Below are 17051 nucleotides of genomic sequence, written 5' to 3' on the forward strand. Positions count from 1 at the left end.
CTGAAAATCCAAATACACCACATCCACTGGTTCTCCCTTGTCTATTCTGTTAGCTATGTTCTCAAAAAACTCCAATAGGCTTTTCAAATATGATTTCCCTTTCATAAATCCATGTTGAATTTGTCTAATCCAATCGATATTTTCCTAAGCATCCAGTTATCACATCCATTATAATAGAGTCTAGCATTTTCCCTACCAGTAATGTTAGGCTAACTAATTGGTAATTCCCTGTTTTTCCCCTCCCTCCTTTTTAAAATAGTGGGGTTACATGTTCCAGCCTCCAATTTGCCGGGACTGTTCCAGAACCTGCAGAATTTTGGAAGGTGACAACCAATACAACCATTATTTCAATGGTCACTTCCTTTAGCACCTTGGGATGTAGATTATCAGGTTCATGGGGATTTATCAGCTTTCAGTCCCATTAATTTCTCCAGCACTATTTTTTTATTAATGCTAATTTCCTTCAATTTCTCCTTCTCACTAGATTCCCATTTCCTTAGCATTTCTGGGAATCTATTTGTGTCTTCCTCCGTGAATACAGGGCCAAAGTAGTCATTTAGTTGCCCTGTCATTTTTTGTTCGCTATTATAAATTCTCCTGTTTTGGACTGTAAGGGACCTACATTTGTCTTCACAAATCTTTTTCTTCTTATATACTTATGGAAACTTTTACAGTCCTCTTTTATGTTCCTCACAAGTTTACTCTTATACTCTATTTTTCCCATCTTAGTCAATCCCTTAGTGCTCCTTTGTTGAATTCTAAACTACTTCCAATCCTCAGGCTTGCTATTTTTTCTAGCAGCTTTATGTGACTCCTCTTTGGATCTAATACTATCCTTAATTTATTTTGTTAGCCATAGTTGGGCCACTTTTCCTGTTGTGACTTGCAATGAGCAAGTTATTGCTAAGCAATTGTCAAATGATAGCACTGTTGATGACCCCTTCCACTTCTTCACTGATCATTGAGACTAGACTGATGGGTCGGTAATTGGCGTGGTTATATTTGTCCTGCTTTTTGTGTGCAGGACATACCCTGGCAATTTCCCACGTAGCCAGGTAGATGCCAATGTTGTAGCTGTACTGGAGAAGATTTGCTAGGGCCACAGGAAGTTCTGGAGCACAAATCTTCAGTACCATTGCCGGAATATTGTCAGGGCCCATAGCCTTTGCAGTATCCAGTGCCTTCAGCCATTCCTTGATATCATGTGGAGTGAATCGAATTGACTAAAGACTGGCATCTGTAATACTGGGTCCTCTGGAAGAGGTCAAGATGGATCATCCACTTGGTACATCTGACTGAAAGTTGTAGCAAATGCTTCAGCTTTATCTTTTGCATTGATATGCAGTGCAGCTGAGCCACTCATGGTGTCAAGGACTCCACTCTCGCTGCGTTCCCCTGAGAAACCATCTCCCCAGCAGTGTCCAAAACTGAAAATATGTTAGAGAAGGAGATAGACCTAGGGGACATCTGCACTACCTGCCTAGTGCCTTTACTCTGTTTGGCGGTCACCCATTCCCTTTGTGCCTGTGTACTCTTTACCTCCGGTATGACCACTTCATTGTACGTGTTACCGACAAAGATCTCAGCCTTGCAGATGCTCCACAGTGACTCTAGCCACTGCTCCTGATCTGAAACACAGATTTTAAGTAGCTGCAGCTGGAGACACTTGGTCATCATGGATACTGGAAGTGTCCCTGACTTCCCACATTGTATAAGAAGAGCATTCTACAACGGAAATGCCCTGCCAATGACTTGCCCTTTAATGACTCCCTTTACTTTTCCATCCTCTAGTTTAGAGAATATGAAGGACAGTCAGAATACTCACCAAATACCTACTTACTGCTCTTCTTCCTGAGGAAAGGTAGAAAATGAAAGGATCACCTCCTTCCCTTTTCACTGAACTCCCTCACTCACCAAACTCAAATGCAAGGGCCTGTAGATCACTCCCACTGGTGACTTCATTTCCCTAGTATTCCTCATCTCCACCCAAACCAATTCTGTAGCCTGATTTCCTGAACCAAGGTCATCTTTAAATATTGCACCAGTGCCATCTTTGCTCAATAGCGCATCTACCTTTGCTTAACTTCCTATTCTTCTTGAATGTCATATGCCTCTCAATATTCTGGACCTAATCCTTATCATCCTGCAACCATATCTCCATCATAGCTATCAGATAATATTTATTTACTTCAATGTGCACTATCTATTCAATTACTTTGTTAAGAATGCTACGCACATTCAGATACAGAGACTTTAGTTTTGTCTTTTTATTATCTTTGTAACATCTAGTCTTGACTATTGATGTATTCTTAGGTTTTATCTCTCTGGCCCTTTCTGCTATTCTGACCCTCATTCCCATATTACTATTTTGGACTCTTGTCTTCAATCTACCCGTTGATTTGCCACATCTACACAAGCTCAATTACTCACACCGCCTTTTTTTAGTTTAAAACCCTCTCTACTTCCCTAGTCATGTGATTTGCAAGAACACTCGTCCCAGCATGGTTGAGGTGTAGATCATCCCAACTGCATAGCTCCCACTTTTCCTAGTGCTGGTGCCAGTGCCCCATGAGCCAGAGCCCACTTCTCCCACACCAGTCTTTGAGCCATACATTCACCTCTCTATTATTTTCCCTATGCCAATTTGCATGTGGCTCAGGTAATAACCCAGAGATTATTACCTTTGAGTCTCTGCTTCTTAATTTGGTACCTACATTCTCATACTGACAATGCATAAACTCTTTCCTTGTCCTGCCCATGTCATGGGTATCTACATGGACTATGACAACTGGATCCTCCTCCTCCCACTGCAAGTTCCTCTCCAGTCCTGAGCAGATGTCCCGAACCCTGGCATCAGACGGGCAACACAGCTTTCTGGACTGTCGTTCTTTGCTGCAGAAAACAGTGTGAATCCTCTTCACTATACTGTCCCTTAGGACCACTACACCCCTGTTTGCTCCTCCTGCTTGAGTGGCTTCTTATACCAAGATGCCATGGCCACCCTTCTCGTCCATCTTGCAGACCTTACTTTTGTCCGCACAAGTTGTGAGCACCTCAAACCTGTTTGTCAACTGGGAAATCTGAGGCTCCTCCACTACTGTCTGCTCATTTCCTTTACCTGCCTCACTCGGTCACATCATCCTGTCCCTCTCTGCTGACCAAAACAGACAACCCTATTCTAAGAGGCGTGACCGTCAGGTATTTCTTCACCTCCCTTATGTTGCACAGTGTCTGCAATTTGGCTTCCAGATCAATAATCCTAATCTGGAATTCCCCTAGCTGCTTACACTTCCTGCAGACATATTGTCATGGATTGCCTTGGTGTTCAAAAGCACCCACATTCCACAACTGCAAAGTAACACCTGTTCCATCATTCTAACTTATGTTATTTAGTTAATTTACTTTAATTACTCACTTAACTTACATAGAATAATTCCTATGTATACCACACCTCTTTCCCCCATGCACTTAATTCCCATGTGACCCTAATTTGCTACTCACTCAGTCTCCATCTTACTCTTGTGTACTCCTGTGTCCTCACCTGCCCCTTACTTTTGACAATTGAATGTTTTTATTTATAAAGTACCCTTAACATAGTAAAACCTTCCCATGCACTTTGCAGGAGTGATATCAAACTAAATTTGACAAGACAGAAATGTATAGCAACCTTGACTTGTAGCAGCACTCCCACATTCCTCTCACCATAATTCTCATCCCATGAAATGAAACATTGGCATCACAGCAACTAGAATAAAATCCCACTGTCCAGCAACAACAATACTGTGCCCATCACAGCACTTACAACCTATGACCAAATGAATGCAGGTCTACTGCAACATCTGTGTGCTCAGTACTTTATTATTACGCAATCACAGAAAAATCACTGAACTTAAAGTCTGCTCCCATAGGCCTTTCCCTTCCTGTCATTCTGCACGCGTGTGTCCTATTCTTCGATTGAATCCGTTGCTTCTCCTCAATGCAATTTTTCTGGCAGGAGCCTGAGATGTGAGAGCTGAGTGCCACTGAGAGGTTCCAGTGGTGCAAGAGGTTCCATGACACAGGTCGCATGGCTGCTTGGTGATCTTGTTTGAAGGTGATGGCTTTCCGCTGGTATGGCAGCAATTTTGTCCAGGATCATTTCAGGCCCCACTGAGGTGATCAGACCTTTGCGGTTGGTTTTCATGTCACTGTGTGATCACCAGTTTGTGAGAAGGCAGACCCGGGAATGACATTCAGAAGACCTGCTCCACCCCCCTGCCTCATCAGGCAAAAATTTATCAGTTATCCTTACCAATGAGGACATCAACCTGGAACTCAAGTCCTATATAATAGCCTTCAGAGCTGTCATAAGGCTTTTGAGAGACTGCATAGCTGATGCTCCTGAAGCTGCATCATTGTTATTTCCTGCCTAGGTAAGCCATACATGCGTTTGGTGGACTCCTTCATACTTGATACTAGTATGGGATGCTCTTGGACATGTCTTCCAATGACTGAAACAGTTTCTTGTGCTCCAAAAGCATTCATTTTTGAAAACTGTGGGGGCAAACTTGGATAGCCCCAGAAAATGGCAAAGGGCTTTTGCCACACAATTAACCCAGGCCAGTACAAAGTAATACAGACAGCAAGCAAATCTCATGCAGCCTGTTAATTACAATGAGAATGGCTTGCAGCCCAGTGCTCAACATGCTGCTGAGTGGAATGTATGCCTCAGCAGGGAGCCTAAGTTTGAGCATTACTTAAAGCCAGTCTGCATCTTTTAAAGGTGAAGTGTATTCTGACTGTTGTAGGGGCTGGGGGTGGTGAAAGAGTTGTTTATGAGCAGAAAGAACCTTAAAAATGCCAGACCAGAGAATGTGCCCCATGTTCTGCAATGTGGCACTGGAGGCCTTGGAGCAGGATGTGCAGAGGAGGAGAGAAATCCTCTTCCCTCAGAGGGAAGGAGTTCCTCAAGGCAGATATCAAGTAGGCCTTGGGAGCAAGCAGTCGTCACAGTATATGCAAGTAGTCCAGCCATGAGGAAGTGCTGAAAGAAGTTGTCAGGGTCAATGAATTCATCTTCACATGCCATTTCCTTACAAATGAAGCAATAGCCTCATACCTTGCTCAATAATCCTCATCCCTTTTACTGGCCTACCAACTCTACCAATCACAATTCATAACTCATATTCATAGACTCATTTCATCCTTACACAATCAGGGGAGGTGATGGTATAGTGGTATTGTCACTGGACTAGTAATCCAGAGACCCAGGGTAATGTTCTGGGGACCTGGGGTCAAATCCCGCAATGTCAGATAAAAATCTGGAACTAAAACTCCAATGGTGACCATGAAAACATTGTCAATTGTTGTAAAAACCCACCTGGTTCACAAATGTCCATTAGGAAAGGAAACCTGTCGTCTTTACCTGGTCTGGCCTACATGTGACTCCAGACCCCACAGCAATGTGGTTTACTCTTAAATGCCCCCTGAAATGGCCTAGCAAGCCACTCAGTTGTAACAAACTGCTACAAAGACACAAAAAAAAAGGAATGAAACCAGACAGACCACCCGGCATCGGCCTAGGCACCAGAAACAACAATGGCAATCTCAGCCCTGTCGACCCTGCAAAGTCCTCCTTATTAACATCTGGGGGCTAGTGCAAAAATTGGGAGAGCTGTCTCACAGACTAGTCAAGCAACAGCCTGACATAGTCATCCTCATGGAATCATGCCTCACAGATAACGTCTCAGGCTCCACCACCACCATCCCTGGGTATGTCCTGTCCGACCAGCAGAACAGAGGTGACGACACAGTGGTATACATTCATAAGGGAGTTTCCCTGGCAATCCTCAACATCAACTCCAGACCCAGTGAAGTCTCACGGCATCAGGTCAAACATGGGCAAGGAAGACTCCTGCTAATTACCACGTACCACCCTCCCTCAGCTGACGAATCAGTGCTCTATGTTGAACATCACTTGGAGGAAGCACTGAGGAGGGCAAGGGTGCAGAATGTGCTCTGGGTGGGGGACTTCAATGTCCATCACCAAGAATGGCTCAGTAGCATCATTACTGATGAGCTGGCTGAGTCTTAAATGACATAGCTGTTAGACTGGTTCTGTGGCAGGTGGTGAGGGAACCAACAAGAGGGGAAAAACATACTTGACCTCATCCTCACCAACCTGCCTGCTGCAGATGCATCTGTCCATGACAGTATCAGTAGGAGTAAAAGCTATGCAGTTGTTGTGGAGACAAAGTCCTACCTTCACATTGAGGATACCCTCCATCGTGTTGTGTGGCACTACCACTGTGCTAAATGGGATAGATTTCTAATAGACCTAGCAACTCAAGACTGGCCATCTATGAGGCGCTGTGGGCCATCAACAGCAGCAGATTTGTACTCAAACACAATCATGGCCTGGCATACACCCCACTATATCATTATCATCAAGCCAGGGGATCAACCCTGGTTCAATGAAGAGTGGAGGAGGGCATACCAGGAGCAGCACCAGGCACACCTAAAAAAATTGAGGTATCAACCTGGTGAAGCTATAACACAGGACTACTTGCGTACTAAACAGCATTAGCAGCAAATGATAAACAGAGCTAAACGATCCCACAACCAACAGGTCAGGTCCAAACTCAGCAGTCCTGCCACATCCAGTCGTGAATGGTGGTGGGCAACTCACTGGAGGAGGTGGCTCCACAAATACCCCCATGCTCAATGATGGAGGAGTCCATTAGTCCAAAAGATAAAGTTGAAGCATTCATCTACTTAGCCAGAAGTGCCGAGTAGGTGATCCATCTTGACCTCCTCTGGAGGTCCCCAGCATCAAAAATACCAATCTTCAGCCAATTCGATTCACTCTATATGATATCAAGAAATGGCTGAAGGCACTAGATACTGCAAAGGCCATGGGGCTGACAAAATTCCAGCAATAGTATTGAAGACTTGTGCTCCAGAACTTGCTGCACCCCTAACCAAGCTGTTCCAGTATAGCTACAACACTGGCATCTACCCGGCTATTTGGAAAATTGCCCAGGTATGTCCTGTACACAAAAAGCAGGACAAATCCAATCCGGCCAATTACCAGCTAATCAGTCTACTCTCGATCATCAGTAAGGTAATGGAAGGTGTCATCAACAGTGCTATCAAGTGGCACTTGCTTAGCAATAGCCTGCTCACTGATGCCCAGTTTGGGTTCTGCCAGGGCCAGTCAGTTCCTGACCTCATTGCAGTCCTGGTTCAAAAGTGGAAAAAAGCGCAGTGCTCATGAGGTGAGGTGAGAGTGGCTGCCCTTGACATCAAGGCAGCTTTTGACAGAGTGTGGCATCAAGGAGCCCTAGCCAAACTGGAGTCATAGAGAATCAATGGGAAAACTCTACATTGGTTGGAGTCATATCTAGCACAAAGGAAGATGGTTGTGGTTGTTGGAGGTCAGTCATCTAAGCTCCAGGGCATCACTGCAGGAGTTCCTCAGGGTAGTGTCCTAGATCCAACCATCTTCAGCTTCTTCATCAATGACCTTTCTTCCATCATAAGGTCAGAAGTGGGGACGTTCGCTAACGATTGCACAATGTTCTGCATCATTCGCGACTCCTCAGATACAGAAGCAGAGCATGTCCACATGCACCAAGACATGGACAATATTCAGGTTTGGGCTGACAACTGGCAAGTAACATTTGCACCACACAAGTGTCAGGCAATGACCATCTCCAACAAGAGAATCCAACCATCACCCCTAGATGTTCAATTTCATTACCATTACTGAATACCCCAATATGAACTTCCTGGGGGTTACCATTGACCAAAAACTGAACAGGACTAGCCACCTAAATACTGTGGCTACAAAAGCTGGTCAGAGGCTAGGAATCGTGCAACGAGTAACTCACACGTGACTCCCCAAAACCTGTCCACCATTTACAAAGCACAAGTCAGGATTGTGATGGAATACTCCTTGCCTGAATTAATGCAGCTCCAACAACACTGAAGAAGCTGGACACTATCCAGGACAAAGCAGTCTGCTTGACTTGCACCACATTCACAAACATTCACTCCCTCCACCACCAATGCACATTAGCAGCAGTGTGTACCATCTACAAGATGCATTGTAGGAATTCACCAAGGCTCCTTCGACAGCGCCTTTCAAACCCACGACCACTACTACCCAGAAGGACAAGGGCAGCAGATAGATGGGAACACCGCCAGCTGCAAGTTCCCCTCCAAGTCACTCACCATCCTGAGTTGAAAATATATCGCCGTTCCTTCACTGTCTCTGGGTCAAAACCCTGGAACTCCCTTCTTAAAAGCACCTTAGGTGTACCTACATGGACGGCAGCGGTTCAAGAGGGCAGCTCACCACCACCTTCTCAAGGGCAACTAGGGATGGGCAATAAATGTTGGCCTAGCCAGTGAAGCCCACATCCTGTGAATGAATAAATAAAAAGAAAGCTCAGCATTGCTGGAAGCCACATACATCTCACATCTTGCTTACATGTACAATTTATTTCATTGTGGCAGGCACATCACCTAAAGACATTATACCACACTCATTGTCACACTTTCCTCTCTTGTCGTTTAAGATAGCTCATAGTTGGAGGCAGCAGCACATAACCAGCAGGTGATAAGCATGGCTGCATATCTTCAACTCTTGGAGGAGATGGTGCTGTCGGGTATTGGTGCAGCCATGACTGAGGTAGTGGGGCTGAAAACATCAAGGATGGCAGTATACTGTATTCCTACCGAATCTACGTTCTCTTATCCCACTAACCTCTCATTTCACAATCTCCCCTGATTTACAAGCTGCAGATGGTGTAAGTGATGGTGCAAGCTCCTCTTGCTTTTTCTGCCGATATTTATTTCAGACACCCAAGAATTGCCAGGCATTGGTGCAGAAGGCTGAAGTCTTAGAGGAATAAGAGGCTGGTGAAGAAGAAACACTCTCACTTCATCTCATGCATGTAGCCACCAGCTCAGATACTGGCAAAGTGCTTATTTTGGAGGGTAGCATCGAGGCAGGATATGCTCATGGTGAGTCACAGAGCACACGTGGCCTGAAGCCAGGGAACAAGTTGTGTGCCCGGAGGTCTGGCAGTCAAAACCGACATCCTCCCTACATGAAACGCCTCTCCCTATAGTCTTCAGTAACTGAAACCGAAGATGAAATCTTGTGCCCTCTCTCATAGTGAGCTTGATGGTGAGGTGCATTTTGTTTGGCAGGAGGGTTGCAGGTGGGAACCCCACCAACTTCCCGCCGCCAGCCCGATAAACCCCAACTTTCCTGCCCCATCGCCAACTGAGGTCCTTATAAGTGGGAAATTAATGCCCGTTTAAGGGCCTCATCCCACCACTGCTGGAATTAACCCAGCGGTGGGTGGAGGGTTCGGCATATAAGGAGCTTGACAAGCAAACCTGTGTGGGATTCCTTGCAGGCTCTCAATCTGGCTGGGGCGGGGGGGTGCGGTGTTGGGTGGGGGGGTGGTAGGGGGTGAGGGGGTTTGCGGTGGGAGGGTCGCGATCCCTCGTTCAAAGGCACTTGTGCAGATAAAGGGACCCAGCAACAGGAAGGGGGGGGGGGGGCATTCCCTGCCTTTGCTGTTAACTCCCCTCCATCCCGATACGTTCACCCCGTGGCCCCCCTTCCCGCTATCATTCATCTGTGCTTGGGTCCCCTCAGCAATCCTCAGCCTCGGGTGGGTGTCATACCGACAGCAGCCACAGCCTTCCCCATGGCACTGCTGAGTACAGGAGGGCGGCCAGCCTCTCAGCAGGTGGGACTGACGGCCACTGGGGTCCTCGGCCCCGGGGGAGGGCCCATTGCTGGCCACTTAATTGCCTGAATGGCACAAGAGGTGACAGGCCTTCTTGAAAAGAGGCGGCATGGAGGTCTCGCTAGCTCACCAGCCGGCGGCTGGGACCCTCTGTTGCCACCTCAGGATTCCACCCTAATTCTGTGAAGCATCCAGCTTTCCACAAAGTTAGTACAGAGCCAGTAGAGATCAGGCAGCAAATAACTTGAAAATTGTTGATGATCTCTTCAAATAGCGCTAGTTGTGGGCCTTTCGTGTAGCTGACCACATACTCAGCGAATTAAGCGGGATGGCAACAGCTCTGGCCCCAAAGCAATATTACACGTGAGCAGATGTCACAACCTGCCTAATCTGCAGACTTCCAGTACATGCTCCTGATATCCTCATTAAGATGGCACTCGGCACAAGTGACACTGGAAGTGCACATGAGCCATTTTGAGACCAAAACACCACTTGTAGCACTGAAACAATGGGTGTTATAGAGCTAAATTTTGTGACCCCACCCCACCCCCCCCACCCATCTCAGAAACTGGAATTTTTGGCCTCAGCTGCACGGAAAGAAGATGACTTCACCTTCGGGGTATCCTGTCCTCTGGTGCTACCTCCCGTGACATCTGCTCACCATTGTCCATGGCTCTCCCATTGTGCTCCAACTATCTAGATCCCCTGTGGCAAGAAGGCTCTGTGCTGCTGCTTGCCTGAATTAAATGCAGCAATGGATGTTAGGTGACATCTTGTAACAGCTTTTCCTGTCAAATTTATGGAGACACCGAAGGACAATGTTGTGATACCTTCATGGTTATAGCGGAGAATAGGAATTGATAACTGATAACTGCTAGCATGGTGCCGTTGACGGAGATTAGATTGTATGGAAGCGCCAGCAACAGCATGTAGACTATAATACGAAGGGTAGCTTTTATAATATCATCCCTGCATTTCAACCATTCCTTTTGCTTCCTCCTGCAAATCCTGGCCCTAAATATACAGAGCCAGGTCCACAAATGGGGTCAGATTTCTTAGAGATGGTATGACACTCCAATGGTTCCTCCTCCAGGGAAAGGCCCAGATTTTGACAACAGGGTTATTTCAATGTACAGAAGTGGCCTGTAAGGGTGCTTCAACAGTACCCATCCTGAATTATTGGCCAACATGTTGGAATGGTACCAAGATGCTCTGAATAAAAGAAAGGCGCACTTAAACTCCAACAAGAAACAAAGTAAGTTGCTTCTCCTCCTGGGCTGACGTTCTCTTGCTCTAATCATCTTCAGGCCTTTTCTGGGCCTCCACACAACCCTCTCCAGCTTTCAGGGCTATCAAGGAAAAAAGGATTGGAGCTTCCTCAAACATGTGTCCTTGGATAGGCTATGGACATTGGGCTTCATTCCTGGTGACCTTTGTTGTGATATTATGACTACTTCCACGTCCCAGCTCGATGCCAGGGGGCTTATAAAATACAACCCTATATTTTTAATGATTCAGAATAATAGGTGTCATGTGATGAACCAAGGAACATGGAATGTTTACCTGCATTACCTTCTAGCAGTTTTTCTCAATGGGATGCAGATGGGTTAAAATCACAGCAGAAAGGTGGTCTGACCCATTTTCCCTTCCTGAACCGAAGATCCACTTTATATTACTGTTAATTCGTTCATGAGATGTGGGTACTGCTGGCCAGGCCAGCATCAATTTTGTACTTGTGCCTTGGCATCAATCTGAACTTTGGGGCTCTCGACAAGAGCAAGAAAAGGAAGTTGTATCAACGCAGTCATCAATATAATGGTGGAAAGGAACAGGAAAGAGTCCTGAATAGGACTGGAACAAAGAGTATGTCACATACCATGAAAATACAGTGAAAACTGACACCAAAGTGGGTTCACATTGCAAAATTGTTATAGCTAAAAAAAAACTAAGAAATGAGAACAGTTGAAAGAAGTCGTTCAAGTGAAAGCAAGTTAATCTGCTGGGTCATCAACAGTGCTAATCAAGTGGCACTTGCTCAGCGATAACCTGCTCACTGACACCCAGTTTGGATATTGCCAGAGCTACTCAGTTCCTGACCTCATTACAGCCTTGATTCAAACATGCTCTTTTAGGACAAAAGAGCTGAACTCCTGAGGTGAGGTGTGAGTGACTGCCCTTGACACCTGGGCCATACTTGATCGAGTGTGGTATCAAGGAGCCCTAGCAAAACTGGAGTCAATGGGAATCGGGGGAAAACTCTTCCACTGGTTGGTGTCATAACAAGCATGAAGCAAGATGGTTGTGGTTGTTGGAGGTCAGTCATCTCAGCTCCATGACATCATTGCAGGAGTTCCCCAGGGTAATGTCCTTGGCCCAGTCACGGGTTCATCCAGTCACAGAGTCATTGAAGTCTACAGAAAAGAAAAAGGCCCTTCAGCCCATCGAGCCTGCACCAGTCAAACAAGTACCTAACTAATCTAATCCCATTTTCCAGCACTAGGCCCATAGCCTTGTATGCTAGGGCATCACAAGCGCACATCCAAATACTTCTTAAATGTTATGAAGTTATCTGCCTCTACCACCCTTTCAGGCAGTGAGTTCCAGATTCCCATCGCCCTCTGGGTGAAAAAAATTCTTCCTCACATCCCCTCTAAATCTCCTGCCCCTTACCTTAAATCTATGCCTCCTGGTTATTGATCCCTCCACCAAGGGGAAAAGTTCCTTCCTGTCTACCCTATCTATGTCCCTCATAATTTTATACACCTCAATCATGTCCCCACTCAATCTCCTCTACTCCAGGGAAAATAACCCCAGTCTATCCAACCTCTCCTCATAACTAAAACTCTCCAGCTCAGGCAACATCCTGGTAAATCTCCTCTGCACTCTCTCTACTGCAACCACATCCTTCCTATAATGTGAATTCCAGAACTGCATACAATATTCTAGCTGTGGCCTAACCAGCATTTTATACAGTTCCACCATAACCTCCCTGCTCTTATATTCTTTACCTCAGCTAATAAAGGCAATCATCTTCAGCTGCTTCATCAATGCCCTTCCTTCCATCATGAGGTCAGAACTGGGGATGTTCACTGATGATTGCACAATGTTCTGCACCATTCACAACACATCAGATACTGAAGCAGTCCATGTCCAAATGCAACAAGACTTGGACAATATCCAGGCTTGGGCTGACAAGTGGCAAGTAACATTTGCGCCATACAAATGTCGGACAATGACCATCTCCAACAAGAGAGAATCCAACCATCGCCCTTGATGTTCAATGGCTTTACCATCACTGAATCCCCCACTATCAACATCCTGGGGGCTACCATTGACCAGAAACTGAACTAGCCATATAAATACTCTGGCTACAAGAGCAGGTCGGAAGCTAGGAATTGTAGGACGAGTAACTCACCTCCTGACTCCCCAAAGCCTGTCCACCATCTACAATGCCCAAGCCAGGAGTGAGATGGAATACTCTCCACTTGCCTGGATGAATGCAGCTCCTACAACACTCAAGAAGCTGTACACCATCCAGGAAAAAGCAACCTGCTTGATTGAAACCTCATCCACAAATGTTCACTCCCTCCACCACCAACGCACAGTGACAGCAGTGTGTACCATCTACAAGATACACTGCAGGAATTCACCAAGGCTCCTTCATAGCACCTTCCAAATCCATGACTACTACCATCTAGAAGGACAAAGGCAACAGATATATGGGAACACCACCACCTGCAAGTTTCCCTCCAAGTCACTCACCATCCTGACTTAGTTATCGCCATTCCTTCACTGTCGCTGGGTCAAAATCCTGGAACTCCCTCCCTAACAGCACTGTCGGTGTACTTACACCACATGGTCTGCAGCGGTTCAAGAAGGGAGCTCAACACCACCTTTTCAAGGGCAACTAGAGATGGGCAATAAATGTTGATCCAGCCAGTGAAGCCCACATCCCATGAATGAATAATAAATAAGGAAGGTTGTACTCATTGTGAAGTGGTTGTGTTGCTGTTTCAGGAAGAAACAGAAGGCATATAAACAATCCTGGTGAAAGGACAATGACATCTGATACCCAAAACAAAGCATACAGTTTCTAACTTACCGTCTATGGAGTTCATTGTCAGCATTAGCTGAGTCAGCTTTGTCTTTATTATTTGTTTCCACTTAATGTGATTCATGGACAGCTCCATACACTTGGCCTCCCATCTTCTGTTACTAACATCCTTCCATAATTAACTACAGGAGTACAGTTCTCTTGCCTTTTAGCAGATTTCATCTGTGACGTAAATTGTTCAAGGGGGCACTCTTCATCCTCTTTATTAATCTAGGAGATTGTTACCTATTTTGTGCCACTGGTATCAAATCAGTACCAGTGATTAAACTACAAATGGGGAAAAGAAAGTCATAAGCTCTGCAAAATTGATCCTGGTGTAGAAATTACAGTGGCACTATTGCACTGCCAGAATTGTAGTATGATGGTAAATTCTGCCACTGCCTGGACCCATTTATGACTCTTTCTCACATTAGAACGTGTCCAATTCAATAATGATACCGGGCAGACATGTTATAATCCCAAAACGGTCACTCTGTGGGGCTATAGGACAGTCTGGAAAGACTGGAAACTGTCAAACAATATCTTCTGATCTCTGGATGATAGCTCCCTCTGGGAATGATTGCTATTTGAATATCATAGGACAAATCCAGGCACCCACCCGGAGTCCATGCCCAAATGCAGCAAGACCTGGACAATATCCAGGCTTACCATGTGAGGCTCAACTTGCTGCAAATGTCGGAACAGCAGTATAACTGAAAAATGAGTCTCTCAAGGGAGGTGGTCACCAATCTGTGTGCCATGATGCAGGAGGATCTGAGTCCACTGGGAAATGATGGCCACCTAATACTAGTGGCACTGAAGCTACAGTGGCACTGAATTTCTATGCCTCAGGCTTATTCTAGACATGCTCTGGAGATATATGTGGGATCTCCTAGTGGGCAGCTCATCGCTGCATCAAGATGGTCCCAATGCCATGTTCAAGAGAACTTGGCCATATGTGCATTTCATACCAATATGGACAGTCAAACTGAGAGGGCGATAGGGGTCAGACCCATTGCTGGATTCCCCAGGTGCAGAGTGTCATTAACTGCATGCATGTGACCATCATGTCTCCCAAAATCCAGGCAGTAACCTTCATCAACAGAAAGGGATCCCACTTGCTCATTGTACAACTGGTCTGCAATCACTGCAAACAGATCCTATAAGCATTTTTCTAGGGCGGCAGCATACTGAAGGCCTCCTGCTCAAGTGCAGATACCTGTTCCATCATCGCAGTTATGCTGGGCACTGATGTCACTGACAGAGGGGGTAAAGAACCATTACCCACAACAGGAACACCTTGAGGAGTCCCCAGATATTGCAGGTAGCCATTTCTCTACCCTTTCAGGCACACGTGCCCCTTGCTGCTCACCTGAGGAGACCAAGGACGTGGCGGTGATTCCAGGTACCTCACCCCAGCTCTTGTCCAGCCTTTGCTCCACAAAACACAAGGAGGTGGTGAAGGCACGCAGGGCTGCTACACATCTGTGGCATCCACTGAGTGGCCTGCTGGATGCGGATAGCCTGAGTATCACCATTTCCTCCATGCAGGAAGCAAAATACACTTACATCATAGACATGGCGGCACTCTTGGCCTGGATGGACTCCTTCTGGAGCTGTCTGCTCTTGCCTTTGACCTGAGTGAAAGAGAAAAGTGATTAGAGGGTAGTGGGAATTCCATCACGTCCTTCAGACTGCCACTAATGTGCAGCTCCATGTGAAAAGTGACGGACATATGAGGACTATGCCTACTGTTTAACCAGAGCTTTCCTCCACCCTCAGGCAGTTAATTGGTTAGCGGCGACTGAATTCTTAACTCCGGCACCCCCTCGGCTCAAGTGGCAGCAACACCTGCTTCTGGCGCTGATGGCAGGAACTCAAGCCTTCCCAGAAAATTCAGCCTGTACTTTGTGAACTTGAAATGCTTTTTCACTCTAGCCCATAGCTAGAAATACAGCAAGTCGGGATTTCTAGATACCACTGTGCGCTGGGGTTAATTTGGTCCCAAAGTACATGATCAGGATGATATAGAAGGTCGGGAGCACAGCTTACACCTGTAAAGATGTACTTGAGGTGCCTGTCACATTTCCTCAATAGAAACCTAAAGCTGCACGAGTGGGATTAATTACCATTGTTGATTGAAGTGCTTGGAATGCTCTGTGGATCCTATCCTGGATCTCAACCTTCCACAGGAATTATGGAGGGTTAATTGAGTGGAATGTCTAGAGGACCGCAGCTCAGTCCTCCACACATGACCCCAAAGTTGGCCACAGATTTGTTGAGAGTAATTTGGGCTATGATTTGCATTGGGCATGGGTCCAACAGCTGTGGATCTGCTGCCAATTCAGAGCAACACCACAAGGTGATCTGCCTAATTTGCACACTAACCCATCCCATTAATTCTGTCCCCTGTGTTCTCTCATTTTTTTTATAAATTAGGAACATTTGAGAGTATAACCTAATTCAGGATGTCATTAAATAGAAGTAGAAAGATATTATATCCTGAGGGAATATGGACTAATGTTTTTCCTTGTGTCTTCTTTTATTTCTGCGATTGCTTCATCTCTTCCCTACACATTTACCTCATATTATCTACAAACTCTTAGGGTTGGGCTATTACAGAGTCAGAAAGACTCCATAGTCATTTAAAAATGGCAGGTGGGACATGGATGCATAAATCTTGCTCCCATTTCCAACAGATCCAATTTTTGCCAACAGGCGGAAGTTTGTGGGCGTGAACCACATAACAGCAGACTCGAACTCAATCGAACCATTTGGAGCTGAATTCTAACAGACCCCATTTTGGCTGGTCCAAGGGCCTTATCCTGCAGTATTGGAGTCACAAATTGATGGAGTAAATGCCCCTGAACAGTGGATGAAGTCTGTTTGCATATGATCATACGAACATACTAATTAGGAGCAGGAGTTGGCCACTCGGCCCCTCAAGCCTGTTCCTCCATTCATGGCTGGTCTGAATGTAATCTCAATCCCACATTCCTACCCCTAATAACCTTTCACCCCCTTATTAATCAATAATCTATCTAGCTCTGCCTTAAAAATATTCAGTGACACTTCTTTCACCACCTTTTGAGGAAGAGAGTTCCAAAGACTCACAACACTCTGACAGAAAAAAACTCCCCCTCACCTCGTCTTAAATGAGCAACCCCTTGTTTTTAAACAGTAACCCCTAGTTCTAGATTTTTCCACAA

The sequence above is a fragment of the Carcharodon carcharias genome, chromosome 4, assembly GCF_017639515.1.
Source record: "Carcharodon carcharias isolate sCarCar2 chromosome 4, sCarCar2.pri, whole genome shotgun sequence".
NCBI classification, from domain to species: Eukaryota; Metazoa; Chordata; class Chondrichthyes; order Lamniformes; family Lamnidae; genus Carcharodon; species Carcharodon carcharias.